The sequence below is a fragment of the Macaca fascicularis genome, chromosome 12 (assembly GCF_037993035.2).
Source record: "Macaca fascicularis isolate 582-1 chromosome 12, T2T-MFA8v1.1".
NCBI lineage: Eukaryota > Metazoa > Chordata > Mammalia > Primates > Cercopithecidae > Macaca > Macaca fascicularis.
Genome location: NC_088386.1, coordinates 114,435,854 through 114,455,728, shown reverse-complemented (window position 1 = coordinate 114,455,728; position 19,875 = coordinate 114,435,854). Strand labels below are relative to the sequence as shown.

The 19,875-nt window shown below is 40.9% G+C and overlaps 1 protein-coding gene across 5 annotated transcripts in view; it reads left to right on the top strand.

Annotated features, from left to right (window-relative positions):
• The window catches only part of USP37 (ubiquitin specific peptidase 37), a 121,260-nt gene that overhangs the window by 39,083 nt on the left and 62,302 nt on the right, over positions 1–19,875 (top strand). The window lies entirely within an intron of this gene.

The following is a 19,875-nucleotide window of genomic DNA, read 5'->3' as shown; positions in this document are numbered from 1 at the left end:
GTTAGAAAGTATTCTAGAAATGGGCTGAGCACAGTGGCTCACACTGTAATCCCAGCACTTTGAGAGGCTGAGGTGGAAGGATTACTTGAGCCTGGGAGGTCAAGGCTGCAGTGAGCCATAATTATGCCACTGTACTCCAGCTTGAGCAACAGAACAAGACCCTGTCTCAAAAAAAAAAAAAAAAAAAAGACAAGATCTCACTATGTTGCCTAGGCTGGTCTCTAATTTCCTGACTTGAAACAATCCTCCCACCTTGGCTTTCCAGAGTGCTAGGGTTACAAGTATTGAACCATTGTTCCTGGCCTCTACAGAATTTTTTTTTTTTTTTTTGAGACCAAGTCTCGCGCTGTCACCCGGGCTGGATAGAGTACAGTGGTGCTATCTTGGCTCTCTGTAGCCTTGCCTCAGCCTCCCACATAGCTGGGATTACAGGTGCCTGCCTGCAAGCCAAGCTAATTTTTGTAGAGATGGGATTCTACCATGTTGACCAGGCTGATCTCAAACTCCTGACCTCAAGTGATCTGCCTTTCTTGGCCTCCCAAAGTGTGGGGATTATAGGTGTGAGCCATCGCGTCCGACCACTCTACAGAAAATTTTTTAAAAATTAGCTGGGCATGGTGCTGTGTGCCTGTAGTGATAGCTACATAGGAGGCTGAGGTGGGAGGTGCTCTTAAACCTGGCTCTGGGAAGTTTTGTAGTGATACCGTAGATTGCGACTGACAACGTTATCAGACTGTGGACCAATATATATTCTACCATCCCATGTGGATGAACATCCTAAGATCTCTCCTCTGAAGCATTTTTATTTTCCTTTTGTTGCTGTTGTATTTGTTAAGCTACATTCCACAAATTTAGGAATTTCCCTTAAAAATCAATAGCTGTATTACATCAGTGAGTGTCTTTTATTAATAAATTAGAAAAGGCTAGTTGGATATTTAATTGCTGATTCTATAGATAAGCTTTTTTTTTTTTTAGATTTATTGGATATAAATATATAACATACCTGCTAGGCACTTGTTGAGAAAGTGTGATCATGCAATGCAGCACAGAGGGGGTGATGGTTTTAAATGTAAAAAGTGAGGGTAATGGCAAATGCCCATCAATGATAGATGGGATAAAGAAAATGTGGCATATATATACCATGGAATATTATGCAGCCATAAAAATGGATGAGTTCATGTCCTTTGCAGGTGAATGAAGCTGAAAACCATCATTCTCAGCAAACTGACACAGGAACAGAAAACCAAACACCACATGTTCTTACTCATAAGTGGATATTGAACAATGAGAACACATGGACACAGGGAGGGGAACATCACACACCGGGTCTGTCGGTGGGTGGGAGACTAGGGGAGGGATAGCATCAGGAGAAATACCTAATGTAGATGATGGATTGATGGGTGCAGCAAACCACCATGGCACGTGTATACCTATGTCACAAACCTGCACGTTCTACACATGTATCCCAGAACTTAAAGTTTAATTAAAAAAAAAAAAACGGTGAGGGTAATGGTAGTCTAATATAGATGCTGTATAATGGTGACCTATTAAGTCATATGTTTGTTTGTTTGTTTGAGATGGAGTCTCGCTTTGTCGCCCAGGCTGGAGGGCAGTGGTGCAATCTCGGCTCACTGCAACCTCTGCTTCCCGGGTTCGAGTGATTAGCCTGCCTCAGCCTCCCAGGTAGCTGGGATTACAGGTACCCACCACCGTGCCTAGCTCTTTTTTTGTATTTTTAGTAGAGACAGGGTTTCACCGTGTTAGCTAGGATGGTCTCGATCTCCTGACCTCATGATGCGCCCGCATTGACCTCCAAGGTGCTGGGATTACAGGTGTGAGTGTTTAGAACAGCTCTTTAAGCTAGTAAACCAGAGTGGAACAGTTGTGTATAAGTACTTTGGGTTGGAACCATAAATATGCTGCTTTCCTACTCTGAGTAGAGTGCAAAGACATGAAAATGGGACAACAGTGATTAGCCTCTGCTTTACTGTTACCTGCATGGGGCCAGAACTGTGACCACTTAAAGTCCTATACAGAGTAGATGGCCAGGTAGAAGTAACTACTAAGTCCTTGTCAAGAAGGCTTGGTCATGGAATATAGCAAGGAAACAGAGATGGTAAAAGTAAATGAAATGAAGAGACTTACGTTGGTTTTCTTGGTATACCCTCCATGTCTTAACAGTATTCTGGAAGAAAAGACTAAGGAAAATAAAGGCAAGGAGATTGGCAAAGAAGTAATAAATGAAAATGATGAAAGTCCTCATATTGAAAAGCCTGAAAAAATATCAAACAACAAATACTTTTTAAAAAATCCACATTTTGTCAAAAAATAACAGATGCCAGTGAAGTTGTGGAGAAAAAGGAATGCATATACACTGTTGGTAGGAGTGTAAATTAGTTCAACCGTTGTGGAAGAGAGTTTGGCCATTCCTCAAAAACCTAAAGACAGAAATACCATTCGAACCAGCCTAGGCAACATGGTGAAACCCCGTCTCTACTAAAAAATACAAAAAAAATTAGCCAGGTGTGGGGGCAGGTGCCTGTAAATCCCAGCTACTGGGAGACTGAGACAGGAGAATCGCTTGAACCTGGGAGGCAGAGGTTGCAGTAAGCCAAGATCGCACCACTGCACTCTAACCTGGGCAACAGAGCAAAACTCTGTCTCAAAAAATAAAATAAAATAAAATAAAATAACCATTCAACCCAGCAATCCCATAACTGGGTATATACCCAAAGAAATATAAACCATTCTATTATAAAGACACATGCATGTGTATGTTCACTGCAGCACTATTCACAATAGCAAAGACATGGAATCAACCTAAATGCCCATCAATAATAGACTGAATAAAGAACATGTGATACATATACACCGGAATACTATGCAGCCATTAAAAAAAATGAGATTATATCCTTTGTGGGGACATGGATGGAGCTGGAGTCCATTATCCTTAACAAACTAACACAGGAACAAAACCAAATGCCATATGTTCTCACTTATAAGTGGGAGCTGAATGATGGGAACACATGGATATATAGAGTAGAACAACACACACTGGGGCTTGTTGGAGGGTGGGAGGAGGGAGAGGATTGGGGAAAATAACTAATGAGTACTAGGCTTAATACCTGGGTGATAAAATAATCTGTATAACAAACCTCCATGCCACGAGTTTACCTATGCAACAAAACTGTACATGTACCCCTGAACTTAAAATAAAACTTAGAAAAAAATTTGTATTTTAAAATTTTAGATGCTACTAGAAAGAAAATACATCCTCTATAAAAGTGGAGAAATCAGATTGACATTGACAGTATTGGAATAGGAAGCAGATAGTTTGATATTATTAGCAAAGTAACAGTATCAAAAACTTCCATACCTAGCTAACTATATTTCAAGAATATAGACAAAGAATGCAGTATTTATTTATTTATTTATTTATTTATTTATTTATTTATTTATTTTTGAGGCAGGGTCTCACTCTGTCACCCAGCCTGGAGTGTAGTGGCATAATCATGGCTCACTGCAGCCTCAGCCTCCTAGGCTCAGGTGATCCTCCCACCCACAACCCCCCCAGTAGCTGGGACTACAGGTGTGTGCCACCACACCTGGCTATTTTTTTGTAGACATGGAGTTTCACCATGTTGCCCAGGCTAGTGTCAAACTTCTGGGCTCAAGTGATCCACCTGCCTTAGCCTCCCAAAGTGCTGGGATTATAGGCAGGAGCCACTGCACCTGACCAAGAATGTTATTTTTCAGATGTGCAAAGACAGATAGAATTCATTCATCAAGAAGAAAACTGAACAAGGAAGGAGTGGTAAGAAAAATCAGTGAACAAAAACAATTTTAAACTATATTTTTTATTCTAAATATTTTTAAAGTTTGTCTTTTTGCTAATAAGTGAATGTGGTAGAAAATTCAAATGACATAGGGTGTATACAGTAAAGAAGATGTAAATCTTCTTTTCTTTCCTAATTCCTAGTATTCATTTTTCCTTTTTAGACATAACCACTGTTACTATTAATAAGATCCTTCTGGCCGGTCATGGTGGCTTAACGCCTGTAACCCCAGTACTCTGGGAGTCCAAGATGAATGGATCGTCTGAGGTCAGGAGTTCGAGACCAGCCTGGCCAACATGGCGAAACCCTGTCTTTACTAAAAATACAAAAATTAGGCAGGTGTGGTGGTGGGTGCCTGTAGTCCCAGCTACTCAGGAGGCTGTGACAGGAGAATCACTTGAACCTGGGAGGCGGAGGTTGCAGTGAGCCAAAGACACGCCACTGCACTCCAGCCTGGGTGACACAGCGAGACACCATCTCAAAAAAAATAAAATAACATCCTTCTGGGGTTATTTTATGTATGTAAATACATCTTGATATTTTCTATCAAAGGAGGATGTTGTTGGATTAAAAGCAAATAATTAATAAAACATTGGACAATGGAAGAAATACAGGAGTAGAGAAGATTCAGGGAAATTAAAACATTTCAAGCTTTAGTTTCAGAGGAGGCTGCAATTACATAGACACATTAAAAAGTTAAAGATGGCTAGGAGTGGGGCAGTGGTTCACACCTATACTGTCAGCACTTTGGGAAGACGAGGTGGAAGGATCAGTTGAATCCAGGAGTTCAAGACTAGCCTTGGCAAGATAGCAAGACCCCCATCTCTACAAAAACAGGAAAGGCTACATAACTAATCTAGGAATGTAACAAAACCTTGTAACAGCAATATGAGAAGAGAAAATTATAGATCGTTTTTCACATGTGAACACAGAAGAATCCAAAATAAAGTATTAACAATTGGATCTAATAGGGCATTGAAAATGATACACAATGACCGAGTGCGGTATATCCCAGAAATCAAAAGTAAACATTAGAAAACTTTTGGGATTGTGATAGATTTTTAAAACTATTTGATAGCCATTGGTGATACCTACTTTTAGCATATTAGGAACAGAGCATTATGTTCCTAGTTGGATGAAAAGTTATCTGTCAAAAACTTAAATCACCTTACAATTATGAAACTTTGAGAAGTAGTCCCATCAAAGTCAAGAACAGGATGATACGGTTCTGAAGGTTTTAGCCAATGCAGTAGGACAAGAAAATGAAATAAAGAGGTTTGGGGATTGGAAAGGGGAAAAACAGAATTGTCATAGTTTGCAGACAGTGTTATCTGTTAAATATTTAACACAAAGAGAATTACCAGAGGTTATTAGAACAAATGAAAGTGCTCAAGGCCGAGTACGGTGGCTCACACCTATTATCACAGCACTTACGAAGGCAAAGGCAGGGGGATAGCTTGAGCCCAGGAGTTCAAGGCCTACCTGGGTAACGTAGTAACATCCTGTTCTCCACCAAAAAAAGATGAAAAAAGACCCCCCAAGAAAAACCGCTTTATAAGGTTTCTGGAATACAAGATCAATTCACAAAATTAATGGTGTTCCTAAATCCAGCAATAATAAAATATAAACTGTAACAAAAAACAGATTGAGTATTCCTAATCCAAAAATCTGAAATCTGAAATGTTCAAAGTTTCATTAGAAATTTTTTGAGTGCTGATATAATGCACAAAAGGTCATGATCAAAGGAAATGTTCGTTGGAGTGTTTCAGACTTTCAGATTAGGGATGATCAACCAGTAAGCATAATACAAATACAGTATTTCAAAATCTGAAACTCTTCTTTTTTTTTTTTTTTTTTTTTGTTTTTTGTTTTGGAGACGAAATCTCGCTCTTGCCCCACAGGCTGGAGTGCAATGACGTGATCTTGGCTCACTGCAACCTCTGCTTCCTGGGTTCAAGCGATTCTCCTGTCTCAGCCTCCCGAGTAGCTGGGATTACAGGCGCCTACCACCACGCCCGGCTAATTTTTGTATTTTTAGTAGAGACGGGGTTTCACCGTGTTGACCATGCTGGTCTCGAACTCCTGACCTCAGGTTATCCACCCGCCTCGGCCTCCCAAAGTGCTGGGATTAGAAGAGTGAGCCACTGTGCCCGGCTCCAATTTTTGTATTTTTAGTAGAGAGGGGGTTTCACCATGTTGGCCAGGCAGGTGTTGAACTCCTGACCTCAGGTGATCCACCCGCCTTGGCCTCCCAAAGTGCTGGGATTACTGGGATTATAGGTGTGAGCTATCGCACCTGACCCTAAAACTCTTCTTTCCAAGCATTTCAGGGATACTCAACCTATACTATTTATAAGAATTACAAAATCAGTGAGGTAGATAGGAATAAGTCTAATAAAATATTTTTTTTTGTTTGTTTGTTTTATTTTTTGAGACGGAGTCTTGCTCTGTCGCCCAAGCTCGATTGCAGTGGCACAATCTCGGCTCACTGCAAGTTCTGCCTCCCGGGTTCACACCATTCTCCTTCCTGCCTCAGCCTCCTGAGTAGCTGGGACTACAGGTGCCTGCCACCACACCTGGCTAATTTTTTGTATTTTTTGTAGAGACAGGGTTTCACCGTGTTAGCCAGGATGGTCTAGATCTCCTGACCTCGTGATCCACCCGCTTCAGCCTCCCAAAGTGCTGGGATTACAGGCATGAGCCACCGCGCCCAGCCTAAAATATGTATTTTTATGAAGAAAAGGATTACTAGGGGACATAACGGAAGACCTAAGTAAACAAAGCTCAAGGGTATCATTTATCCCCAAATTAATAAAAAAAATTAAGGTAGTTCCATTGAAGTCTCACAAAGTACTTTTTACAGACCCCCACACACAAAAAAAATCCAAACTTTTTTTTTTTTTTTTGAGGTGGAGTTTCCCTCTGTCACCTAGGCTGGAGTACAGTGGCACAATCCTAGCTCACTGCAGACTCTAACTCCTGGGCTCAAGCAATCTTCCTGCCTCAGCCTGCCAAATAACTGGTACTACAGATATGTGCCACCATGCTTGACTAATTGAAAAAAGAGAGAGATGGATGGGGTCTCTCTGTGTTGGCCAGGCTGGTCTCAAACTCCTTGCCTCAGGCAATCCTCCCTCCTTGATCTCCCAGAGTGCTGGGCTTACAGGCATGAGCCAGTGTGCTCAGCCTTAAATTCTGTTTCTTATAAGTAAGCTTATAAGAATAGCCAAGATAATTTTGAAGAAAGCTTAAGAAGATAGCTTGAATGGCCAGATATTAAGACTTAATGTTGGTGTGGTGTAGTGACTCACCCCTATAAATCCTAGCGATTTTGGGAGGCCAAGGCAGGAGGATGGCTTGAGCCCAGAAGTTTGAGACCAGCCCTGGTAATATGGTGAGACCCTGTCTCTACAAAAAAAAAAATTCGCCACATGTGGTGGCATGGACTGGTAGCCCCAGCTACTCAAGAGGCTAAGGTAGGAGAATCACTTGAGCCCAGGAGGTCGAGGCCGCAGTGAGCTGTGATCACGCCAACGCACTCCAGCCTGGGCAACAGAACAAGACCTTGTCTCAAATCTAGAAAAGACAACGTTAAGTGATGGTGATTATTACAGGGGATGCATTAGATTTAATCATTAATCCCTGGAGCAAAATAAAGACCCAGAAACAATCTTGTGCATATATGGGGACTACTTGGATCATGGTACAGGTGAAATTAAAAATTAGTGTAGGATCCAGACTTGTTAGTCAGGTGGGGAAAAAATTAACAAATATTGCAGCCATAAAAAAGAATGAGTTCATGTCCTTTGCAGGGACATGGATGAAGCTAGAAGCCATCATTCTCAGCAAACTGATACAGGAAAAGAAAACCAAACACTGCATGTTTTCACTCATAAGTGGCAGTTGAACAGTGAGAACACATGGACACAGAGAGGGGACTATTACACACTAGTGCCTGTCGGGGGATGGGGGGCAAGGGGAGGGGAGAGCCTTAGGACAAATACCTAATGCATGTGTGGCTTAAACATAGATGATGGGTTGATAGGTGCAGCAAATCACCATGGTACATCTATATCTATGTAACGAACCTGTACTTTCTGCACAGTATCCCAGAACTTAAGGTAAAATTTAAAAAATAAAATCTCTAGCTCTAAAGGTAAGGAATGCATGGGTTAGTGGAATAAATTAAATGACACTACAAATTCAGCAGTTGGACAAAATCTGAAAGTAGCCTATTGTATTAGTCTGCTCTCACATTGCTTTAAGGAAATGCATGAGACTGGATAATTTATAAAGAAAAGAGATTTAACTGGCACACAGTTCTGCAGGCTGTACAGGGAGCATGGCAGTGTCAGCTTTCGGGGAGGCCACAGGGAACTTAGAATCATGGCAGAAAGCAAAGTGGGAGCCAGCACTTAGAGAAGGAGGAAGAGAGTGAGGAGGGGGAGGTGCCATACACTTTTAAATGATCAGATCTCATGAGTACTCTATCAGGAGAACAGCACCAAGTTTAGCACCAGGATAGTACTAAAGTGTTCATGAAGGATCCACCTCCATGATCCAGTCACCTTCCACCAGGCCCCACCTCCAACACTGGGTATTAAGATTTTACATGAGATTTGGGCGGGAACAAATATCCAAACTATATCAGCTATTCTGAGGGACAGCTGGCCTAGTCTCTTCACCGAGTTGATGTCATGTCAAGTAAAGGGTGCAGGGAGTCAGGAGAGCACTCTTAAAGGTTATAAGTGATTTAAGAGATATAAAAACCAAATGTAATATATGGACTTTGATTGGATCTTGGTAAGAATAAACTGGGAATAACACTTTTTTGTAAAGCTGTTGGCAAGGGCCAGGTGCGGTGGCTTACACCTGTGATCCCAGTACTTTGGGAGGCCGTGGTGGGCCGATCACCTGAGGTTGCGAGTTTGAGACAAGCCTGACCAACATGGAGAAACCCCATCTCTACTAATAATACAGAAAAATTAGCCGGGTGTGGTGGTGTATGCCTGCAATTCCAGCTACTCGGGATGCTGAGGCACAAGATTCGCTTGAACCTGGGAGGTGGATTGCAGTGAGCCGAGATTGCTCCATTGCACTCCAGCCTGGGCAACAAGAGCAAAACTCCATCTCTGGGGGAAAAAAAAAAAAAAAAAGCTGTTGGCAAGGTTTAAATATGAGTCAGGTATTAGATGATGATAATAAAGAATTGTTAATTTTGAAAAAAATTGGCCGGGCGCGGTGGCTCAAGCCTGTAATCCCAGCACTTTGGGAGGCCGAGATGGGCGGATCATGAGGTCAGGAGATCAAGACCATCCTGGCTAACATGGTGAAACCCCGTCTCTACCAAAAAATACAAAAAAAAATAGCCGGGAGAGGTGGCGAGCGCCTGTAGTCCCAGCTACTCAGGAGGCTGAGGCAGGAGAATGGCGTGAACCCGGGAGGCAGAGCTTGCAGTAAGCTGAGATCGCGCCACTGCACTCCAGCCCGGGCTACAGAGCGAGACTCCGTCTCAAAAAAAAAAAAAAAAATTAACATATAAAAATTAAGAGAAAAAAATTGGCTACGCTCAGTGGCTCATGTCTGTAATCCCAGCACTTTGGGAGGCCGAGATGGGTGGGCGGATCACATGAGGTCAGGAGTTTGAGACTAGCCTGGCCAACATGGTGAAACCTCATCTCTACTAAAAATACAAAAATTAGCCAGGCATGATGGCACACACCTGTAAACCCAGCTACTCAAGAGACTGAGGTAGGAGAATAGCTTGAACCCAGGATGCAGAGGTTGCAGTGAGCCTAGATCGCGCCATTGCACTCCAGCCTGGGTGACAGAGCAAGACTCTATTTCAAATAAAGGAAAAAAATAATGCAGGAATTTTAAGAGCATTGAAAAACTGACAGGAGGCTGATGTAGTGACTCACACCTCTAATCTCGGCACTTTGGGAGCCTCAGGCGGGCGGATCATGAGGTCAGAAGTGCGAGACCAGCCTGGCCAATTTGGTGAAACCCTGTCTCTACTAAAAGTACAGAAAATAGCCAGGCGTGGTGGTGTGCGCCTGTAATCACAGCTACTTGGGAGGCTGAGGTAGGAGAATAGCATAAATGCAGGAGGCAGAGGTTGCAGTGAGCCAAGGTCCCACCACTACTGCACTCCATCTACCCTGAAACAGAGGGAGACTACCATCTCAAAACAAAACTGACAGGAGTGTGAGGAATTACCAAACCAAGAAGGGAGGAGGAAATCCAGAGAGTTCCCAGGCACGTTGGCTGAACCAGAAGAGATTGCTGAAAGACCAAGCAGTAGTTAGTTTTGACACACTCATGAGTCTAGAAGGACAATAGAGGCTAGGACCTACCAATATAGGGAGCCTAGTAGGTTACTCCACATATTTCAATGTATACTGAAGGGTTCCCCCTGGGAATAAGGGTGAGCTAGAAGTAAGCCAGCCTTTCTGTGAATTTTATTCATCTGTATAGCCCAGTTATTGCAAGCACTGAAATTTAATTAAGTTGATTATAAGTGGCTAGTATCCTAGATGATTGACAAAATAAATGTACTAAATGAAAATTATCTCTAGGGGAAGACATTTTCCTACACCTCAACATATTTCTGTAGTTGTAAGACGTACATTTTTTTCACATTAGTATTTAAAATGGAAGAATAGGCCGGGCGCGGTGGCTCATGCCTATAATCCCAGTACTTTGGGAGGCTGAGGCAGGTGGATCATGAGGTCAGGAGATCGAGACCATCCTGGCTAACATGGTGAAACCCTGTCTCTACTAAAAATACAAAAAATTAGCCGGGCATGGTGGCGGGCGCCTGTAGTCCCAGCTGCTCGGGAGGCTGAGGCAGGAGAATGGCGTGAACCCGGGAGGTGGAGCTTGCAGTGAGCCGAGGTCACGCCACTGCACTCGAGCTTGGGCGACAGAGTGAGACTCTGTCTCAAAAAAAAAAAAAAAAAAAAGAAAAGAAGTATATCAGATATTATGACATCTTAAATTGCTGCCAGGAGGCAGTTGTAACATGGTTGGCATTACCTGCACATGAGCAGACTTGGTTGTCATTTGTGGTATTACTGAAAAACTGTACTTTTTAGTCAGACCATTTAACATGACCACTTAAGAAAGGGCAGCGAATTCTAATTGTGATCTGAAAATCTGTGGGCTTCTTTTGGTAAGATTAAAATAACCTCAGTATTAGACCTTGCCAAATGAATGTCGTTGGCTTAGAAGAAAACTCCCGGAGACATAGTGTGGCACTATTTACTATTTAGAAATGCAGCATTAAAAAAAAGAAAAGAAAAAGGAAATGCAGCATTATCGCACTGCTGGGCTTAATTGGAGGAAAAAAGAAAAGAAAAAAAAAATACAACATCACCTTTGTTTTTAGTAGCACAGGCAGCAGCACTGTTTGGAAAAACTGAAAATCTATGACCCTGGGTGGGAAAAATGATTCAGAAGATTCAGATTCTGAATGTGAGTTATTAGAAATACCTTAACCAGTTTTATATTTTTCTTTTTGTATAAGAGCAACATGATAAAAATGCATATCTAGTTACATAAAAAGCTTCCAGTAAGAAGTAAAAATTCTAAGCCATAGAAGTCATTATATACTTTGGTTGGCATTATTTTTTCTTTCTTAGTACTACCTGAAATAAATGTTATGTCTTATAATTGGCTGTATCTTAGATTTGATTAAATACTGTTCAGTGTCCAGACATGCAGCAAGACAAGTTAACATGAATTATTACTAGAAGAAGCAGTTTAGATTGGCAGTGGACCACAGGGCTCCACATGTTCTGGAATTAATGAGTCAGTGATTATAAAAGAACAATATTTAACACATCAAAAGAAATAAAGGAGATTTCTGTAGAAAACCTAAAATTCTGAAATTATCACAGATTTAAAAAAATCAAATAGAAAATCTAGAAATGAAAAATACAAAAACTCAAATCTGTTTTGGATGGTTTTTTTCCAGCATATAAAACATAATTGAGACCAGCTTGGGCAACATGGGGAAATCTCATCTCAACAAAAAATAAAAAATTAGCCAAGCATGATGCCTTACACTTGTGGTCCCAGCTACTTGGGAGGCTGAGGTGGGAGGATCGCTCAAGCCCGGGAGGTCAAGACTGCAATGAGCTGTGATTATGTCACTGCACTTCAGCCTAAGTGACAGAACGAGACCTTATCTCAAAAAAAAAAAAAAAAGGAAAAATAGTAATTGAGAGAATTAGTAATAATTGAGATAATTAGTGATCTGAACGATGACTCAAAAGAGGCTCTAGAATAAAGCACGAAAAAGACAGTACAGGAGAGTGTAGGAGACATAGTTAAAAGGTCTGTTGTGTCTTATTAAAGTATCAAAGAAGAGGGACATTGGGGTATAAACTGTATTTAATGATACTGGCTGAGGATTTTCCAAAAGGGATAAAATCAGACTTTAGAATTAAGAAGCCTAATGAATACCAAGTAGGATTGAGAAAAAGAAACCTACCCTTAGGCATGTCATAGTGAAACTGTAGAAATAGAGACAAAGTCTCAAAAGCAACCAGGAGAAAACATTTCAGCTTCCAAGGAGCAAAAATATCTGACCTTTGACTTTTGGCTGCAGCAATTGTAGAAGCCAGAAATATCTTCAATATGCTGAAATAAAACAACTGCCAACATAGAATTTTATTTGCTGTGAAAATATCCTATAATTTCGAAGCAAAGGTGAAATAGATACTGTCATACAAAACAAAATAATAACAGAGTTTACCCACAAATATGTGCTAAAGGAAATGCTAAAGAAGTTTTTGGGCAGATGGAAAAAGAACTCAGATGAAAGGTTGGAGCTTCAGGAAGGATGAAGAGCAATAAAAAGTTAATGTGCTGTCTATCTTGATAAACTCTGTTATACAGAACAATAGTAGTATCTTGTTGGGTTTAAATGACAATAACGTATAAACCAGAAGGGAAGAAGGAAGACACAGAATAATTAAATGGCGTTAAATTGGTCCTAGTTTCTTTCATTATCCAGGAAAAGGTAAAAGAATCAGCTAACACTAGACTTCAATATATCAAAAATGCACAAGTACACAAATATTGTACTCTAGTTCGTAGTTTGTGTCTCACAAGGGTGTAGGGTTAGCAGTTCTGAAACCACCTCATGTGTATACTTGGATTGAACAAGTAAACATTGTAGATACTGAGATCCAGACTTGCAATGTCAGAGAAAGAAATAAGGAAAGGAAGAAAACTAGTATGAACCTTTGGTGTTCAGTTAGAATCAGAGATGTCAATATGAACTCAAGGTTTTATATATGTATATACATGTATAGATTGATTCAAAATAAACATACATGCATTTGTATGTCTTGGGTTACACACATACATTTCCTAGCTCAGTCCACTAGGGGAGACCTTGAAGCATTCACACCCGAGTAACTGAGCATCCCTAGTGCCAGACCCTGATTTTTTATTTTATTTTATTTTATTTTATTTTACTTTAAGTTCTGGGATACATGTGCAGAACGTGCAGGTTTGTTACATAGGTATACACGTGCCATGGTAGTTTGCTGCACCTATCAACCCGTCATCTAGGTTTTAAGCCCTGCATGCATTAGGTATTTGTCCTAACACTCTTCCCTCCCCTTGCCCCCCATCCCCCAACAGGCCCCCATGTGTGATGTTCCCCTCCCTGTGTCCATGTGTTCTCATTGCTCAACTGCCACTTATGAGTGAGAATGTGCAGTGTTTGGTTTTCTGTTCCTGTGTTAGTTTGCTTAGAATGATGGTTTCCAGCTTCATCCATGTCCCTGCAAAGGACATGAACTCATTGTTTTTTATGGCTGCATAGTATTCTGTGGTGTATATGTGCCACATTTTCTTTATCCCGTCTATCATTGATGGGCATTTGGGTTGACTCCAAGTCTTTGCTATTGTAAATAGTGCTGCAATAAACTTATGTGTGCATGTGTCTTTATAGTAGAATGATACGTAATCCTTTGGGTATATACCCAGTAATGGGATTGCTGGGTTGAATGGTATTTCTGGTTCTAGATGCTTGAGGAATCGCCATGCTGTCTTCCACAATGGTTGAACTAATTTACACTCCCACCAACAGTGTAAAAGCATCCCTATTTCTCCACATCCTCGCCAGCATCTGTTGTCTCCTGACTTTTTAATGATCACCATTCTAAATGGCATGAGATGGTATCTCGTGGTTTTGATTTACATTTCTCTAATGACCACTGATGATGAGCTTTTTTTCACGTGTTTGTTAGCCGCATAAATATCTTCTTTTGAGAAGTCTGTTCATATCCTTCACCCACTTTTGGATGGGATTGTTTGGTTTCTCTTGTAAATTTGTTTAAATTCCTTGTAGACTCTGGATGTTTGTCAGATAGATAGATTGCAAAAATTTTCTCCCATTCTGTGAGTTGCCTGTTCACGCTGATGATAGTTTCCTTTGCTGTACAGAAGTTCTTTAGTTTAATTAGATCCCATTTGTCTATTTTGGCTTTTGTTTCAATTGCTTTTGGTGTTTTAGTCATGAAGTCTTTGCCCATGCCTGTGTCCTGAATGGTATTGTCTAGGTTTTCTTCTATGGTTTTTATGGATTTAGGTTTTACATTTAAGTCTTTAATTCATCTTGAGTTAATTTTTATGTAAGGTGTAAGGAAGGGGTCCAGTTTCTGTTTTCTACATATGGCTAGCCGGTTTTCCCAGCACCATTTATTAAATAGGGAATCCTTTCCCCATTGCTTATTTCTGTCAGGTTTGTCGAAGATCAGATGGCTATAGATGTGTGGTGTTATTTCTGAGGCCTCTGTTCCGTTCCATTGGTCTATGTATCTGTTTTGGTACCAGTACCATGCTGTTTTGGTTACTGTAGCCTTGTAGTATAGTTTGAAGTCAGGTAGCATGATGCCTCCAGCTTTGTTCTTTTTGCTTGGGATTCTCTTGGCTATATAGGCTCTTTAAAAAAAAAAGTTCCATATTAAATTTAAAATAGTTTTTTCTAATTCTGTGAAGAAAGTCAGTGGTAGCTTGCAGACCCTGATTTTTAAATACTATTATTCAGTACAAGAAAGCAGAGCTCCTTGAAATAATAGTTGATTCCAGGGCTAGAGCAGGGAAAATGCAAGATCAGTCTATAACATCTTGTGGTGCCAGAAAGTAAAGATATGCACAAAAAAGTAAGAGGAAATGTCCAAAGGATACAGGAACCAACCTGAAAGGGTTACCAATGGCCTAAATTAGAAGAATTATAGTAACAAAATGATACTATTGGATTAAACCTGTAGAAAAAAATAAATATGCCTGAGTCCATAGTGAAATGAATGAATGAATGTGTAGAGACTGAACAGCTCTCCTTAACAGAAGAATTCCAATTAAGAATTTTGGAGGATTGTAGGAATGAAATATTACCTTAATCAAATACCGCAGTAATAATTGCAGGCAAAATCTATCATTGGGTGCTAAAATTAGTGGACAAAAGTTTAATGAGAAACAGAGTATTTGCATAGTCTCAGAGTATCTCCCTATATTTCTTAATTACAAAAGGAAAAATAGTAACTTCACTGTAGAGAAACCCAGAGATACCTTAACCAAGAAATCAAGATTACCATCGCCAGTAATAAGACATTGTCATTATAGACTCTGTAATATGATGCACTGAGGAGGTCACAATGTCACTTACCTGTTATTGTTTGCAAATGCATAATCTCAATCCAATCATGAGAAAACATCAGACAAACCCAGTTGAAGGAAATAAAGTAAAATACCTGACCATTACTCTTCAAAATTGTCAAAGCCATTAAAAAAAAAGAAGAAATTGGCCGGGCGCGGTGGCTCAAGCCTGTAATCCCAGCACTTTGCGAGGCCAAGACGGGCGGATCACGAGGTCAGGAGATCGAGACCATCCTGGCTAACACGGTGAAACCCCGTTTCTACTAAAAAATACAAAAAACTAACTGGGCGAGGTGGCAGGCGCCTGTAGTCCCAGCTACTCGGGAGGCTGAGGCAGGTGAATGGCGTAAAGCCGGGAGGCGGAGCTTGCAGTGAGCTGAGATCCGGCCACTGCACTCCAGCCTGGGCCACAGAGCGAGACTCTGTCTCAAAAAAAAAAAAAAAAAAAAAAAAGAAGAAATTGAGGATTGTAAGAGTAAAGAAACATGACAGCTACTTACACTGTGGGATACTGGGCTAGAAAAAGGACTTTAGTGAAAATACTGATGAAATTTGAATAACATGTGTAGGTTACTAGTTAATAATATCGTATCATTGTTAATTTCCTGGTTTTGGTCATTGTACTATGATTATATAAGATTCTAATATTAGGAGTAGCTGGGTGAAAGCCATTCTGTACTATTTTGCAACTTTTTTGTAAATCTAAAACTATTTCAGGCGGGGCGCAGTGACACAGCTCTTTGGGAGGCTGGGGCCGGTGAATAGCTTGAGCTCAGGGGTTCAAGATCAGCCTAGACAACATGGTAAAACCTCATCTCTACCAAAAATACAGTAATTAAAAAAAAATTAGCAGGGCGTGATAGTGTGCATCTGTGATCCCAGCTACTCGGGAGGCTGAGGCGGGAGAATCGCTTGAACCCGGGAGGCGGAGGTTGCACTGAGCTGTGATGGTGCCATTGTACTCCAGCCTGAACAACAGAGTGAGACCCTGTCTCAAAAAATAAAAAATAAAACTATTTCAAAAGAGAAAGTAAGTGGTTAAACAAATTGTGGTATATTCATACAATGGAATGCTGTCTAGCAATAGAAAGGATGAACTGTTTATACACACAGCAGAATGGATGAATCTCAGAATAATTATGCTGAGTGAAAGACCTCATAAGAAAGTGCATATTGTATGATTCCATTTATATGAAATTTTAGAAAATGTAATCTAGCCGGGAGCAGTGGCTCACGCCTGTAATCCCAGCACTTTGGGAGGCTGAGGCAGGTGGATCACCTGAGGTCGGGAGTTCAAGACCAGCCTGACCAACATGGAGAAACCCCATCTCTACTAAAAATACAAAAAAATTAGCCAGGGTGGTGGCACATGCCTGTAATCCCAGCTACTTGGGAGGCTGAAGTGGGAGGATTTCTTGAGCCTGGGAGGCGGAGGTTGCAGTGAGCCGAGATCGCGCCATTGCACTCCAGCCTGGGCAAAAAGAGCGAAACTCTGTCTCAAAAAAAAAAAAAAAAGAAAATGTAATCTATAGTGACAGAAAACAAATCAGTAGTTGCCATGGAGACAAGGTCACAGGCAGAGAGGAGTGGGAGGGAGGGATACAAACGGGCACCAGGATACTTTTGGGAGTAATAGATATGTTCACTATCTTAATTCTGGTGATGATTTCATGAGTGTATATGTGTCAGAACTTAAAGTTATACACTTTAAATGTGTGCATTTTATAGTATGTCAACTATACTAAAATAAAGTTGTTTTTATTTTTAATGCATAATATAATTTTTAGGACATCCATTAAAGTTCCAGACCGGGCATGGTTGGCTCACGCCTGTAATCCTAGCACTTGGGGAGGCCAAGATGAGAGAATCACTTGAGTCCAGAAATTTGAGACTAGCCTGGTCAACATAGCGGGACCCCATCTCTTCAAAAAATATATAAAAATTAGCCAGACATAGTGGTGCATGCCTATAGTCCCAGCTACTTGGGAAGTTGAGGTGGGAGGAATGCTTGAGCCCAGGAGTTAAAGGCTACAGTGAACTATGACTGTGCCATTGCACTCCAGCCAGGTGACAGACCAATACCCTATCTGTTAAAAAATATATATAAATGTATACAATATAAAATATATTATATATAAAAGCCTATATTATTTCCAGACTAACAGAGGGGAGACAATGAAATAAATAGTCAAACATTCTAAAAGAAGGCATAAAGAAGAAAAAAAGGAACATAGTACATGTAGAACAAATAGTAAATTCATCATAAAATTCAAGAAATAAATCAGTACTGACATTACTGATATGATATACTAAATTTATATAAAATTTATATGAATATATACTAAATATTCCAATTAAAGAGATACACAGGATTTAATGTAAGAAGAAAATGTATGTGCTATGTAAAACAGAAACAACTACAATGTAAAGATGCAGAAAGATTGTAAACAAGATGAAAATAGATACATCACATATTATCCAAAGTACAATATTTAGGGGTTTGCAGTAAGGGATAAAACTATTAGATAATGCTAACTTTTAGGTTAGAGGAATGCAGCGTTGTACTTGGAAGGGGAACTTGGGGTTTAGACAATAATAAGGTTGTTTACACAAGTGTTTGTTTTATGAAAATTTATTACGCTCCACATTTGATTTTTATACACTTTTCCCATATGAGTATTCTATTTCACAATTTATTTTTAATTTTTAACTTTTTTTTATTTTTTTTGAGACGGACTCTCTCTGCCCCCAGGCTGGAGTGCAGTGGCGTGATCTCAGCTCACTGCAACCTCCGTCTCCCAAGTTCAAGCAGTTCTCCTGCCTCAACCTCCAAAGTAGCTGGGACTACAGGCGTGCACCACTACGCCTGGCTAATTTTTGTATTTTTAGTAGAGACAGGGTTTCTCCATATTGGCCAGGCTGTTCTCAAACTCCTGACCTCAGGTGATGCGCCTGCCTCAGCCTCCCAAAGTGCTGGGTTTACAGGTGTGAGCCACTGCACCCAGCCTTAATTTTAAAATAATAGAGACAGTGTTTTGATATGTTGACCAGGCTGGTTTCAAACTCCTGATGCTCCTGCTTCAGCTTCCCAGAGTGTTGGGGTTACAGGCATAAGCCACTGTGCCTGACCTACAAATTTTTTTTAGGTAAAAAACCAAACAGCAACAAACACATGGCCCAGACAATCAGTAATTTGGGAGCAATTGGTTTGCCTTATAGAAAAGTAAATCTTTTAGAAAAGTATGCCTCACAACATACAGAAAAAGACACTTATAACTGTACTGAAGACCTAAATAGAAGGGAAAGCAAAATTTAACTGTTAAGAGAAAATACAGGAAAAAATTTCTGTGCTTTTACGGTACAAGATAATTTTTTTTTTTTTTTGAGATGGAGTCTCGCTCTGTCACCCATGATGGAGTGCAGTGGCATGATCTCGGCTCACTGCAGGCTCCACTCCTGGGTTCACACCATTCTCCTGTCTCAGCCTCCCAAGTAGCTGGGACTATAGGTGCTCGCCACCACACCCGGCTAATTTTTTGTATTTTTAGTGGAGACGGGGTTTCACCGTGTTAGCCAGGATGGTCTCTATCTCCTGACGTTGTGATCCACCCGCCTCGGCCTCCCAAAGTGCTGGGATTACAGGCGTGAGCCACTGCGCCCGGCCACAAGATGATTTCTTAAACAAAATACAAATACAAAGATCTTAAACGAGATTTTAAAAATTGATAAATTTCACAGTATAAAAATATTAAAATTAGAATGTGGGCCAGATGCAGTGGCTCACACCTGTAATCCTAGCACTTTGGGAGGCTGAGGCGAGCAAATTGCCTGAGCTCAGGAGTTTGAGACCGGGCTCAGCAACATGGTGAAACCCCTTCTCTACTAAAATACAAAAAATTAGGCCGGGCATGGTGGCTCACGCCTGTAATCCCAGCACACTGGGAGGCCAAGGCAGGCAGGTCACCTGAGGTCAGGAGTTTGAGACTAGCCTGCCTAACATGGTGAAACCCCGTTTCTACTAAAAATACAAAAAATTAGCCAGGTGTGGTGGCACGCACCTGTAATCCCAGCTACTTGGGAGGCTGAAGCAGGAGAATCAGTTAAACCCGGGAGGCGGAGGTGGCAGTGACCCGAAACCACACCATTGCACGCCAGCTTGGGCAACAAGAGTGAAACTTCATTTCAAAACAAAAACAAACAGACAAAAAAATTAGCTGGCCATGGTGGTGCACAACTATAATCCCAGCTACTTGGGATTGGGAGGCTGAGGCACGAGACTTGCTTGAAACCGGGAGATGGAGGTTGCAGTGAACTGAGATCACGCCACTGCTCTACAGACTGGGTGACAGAGCAAGACTTTGTC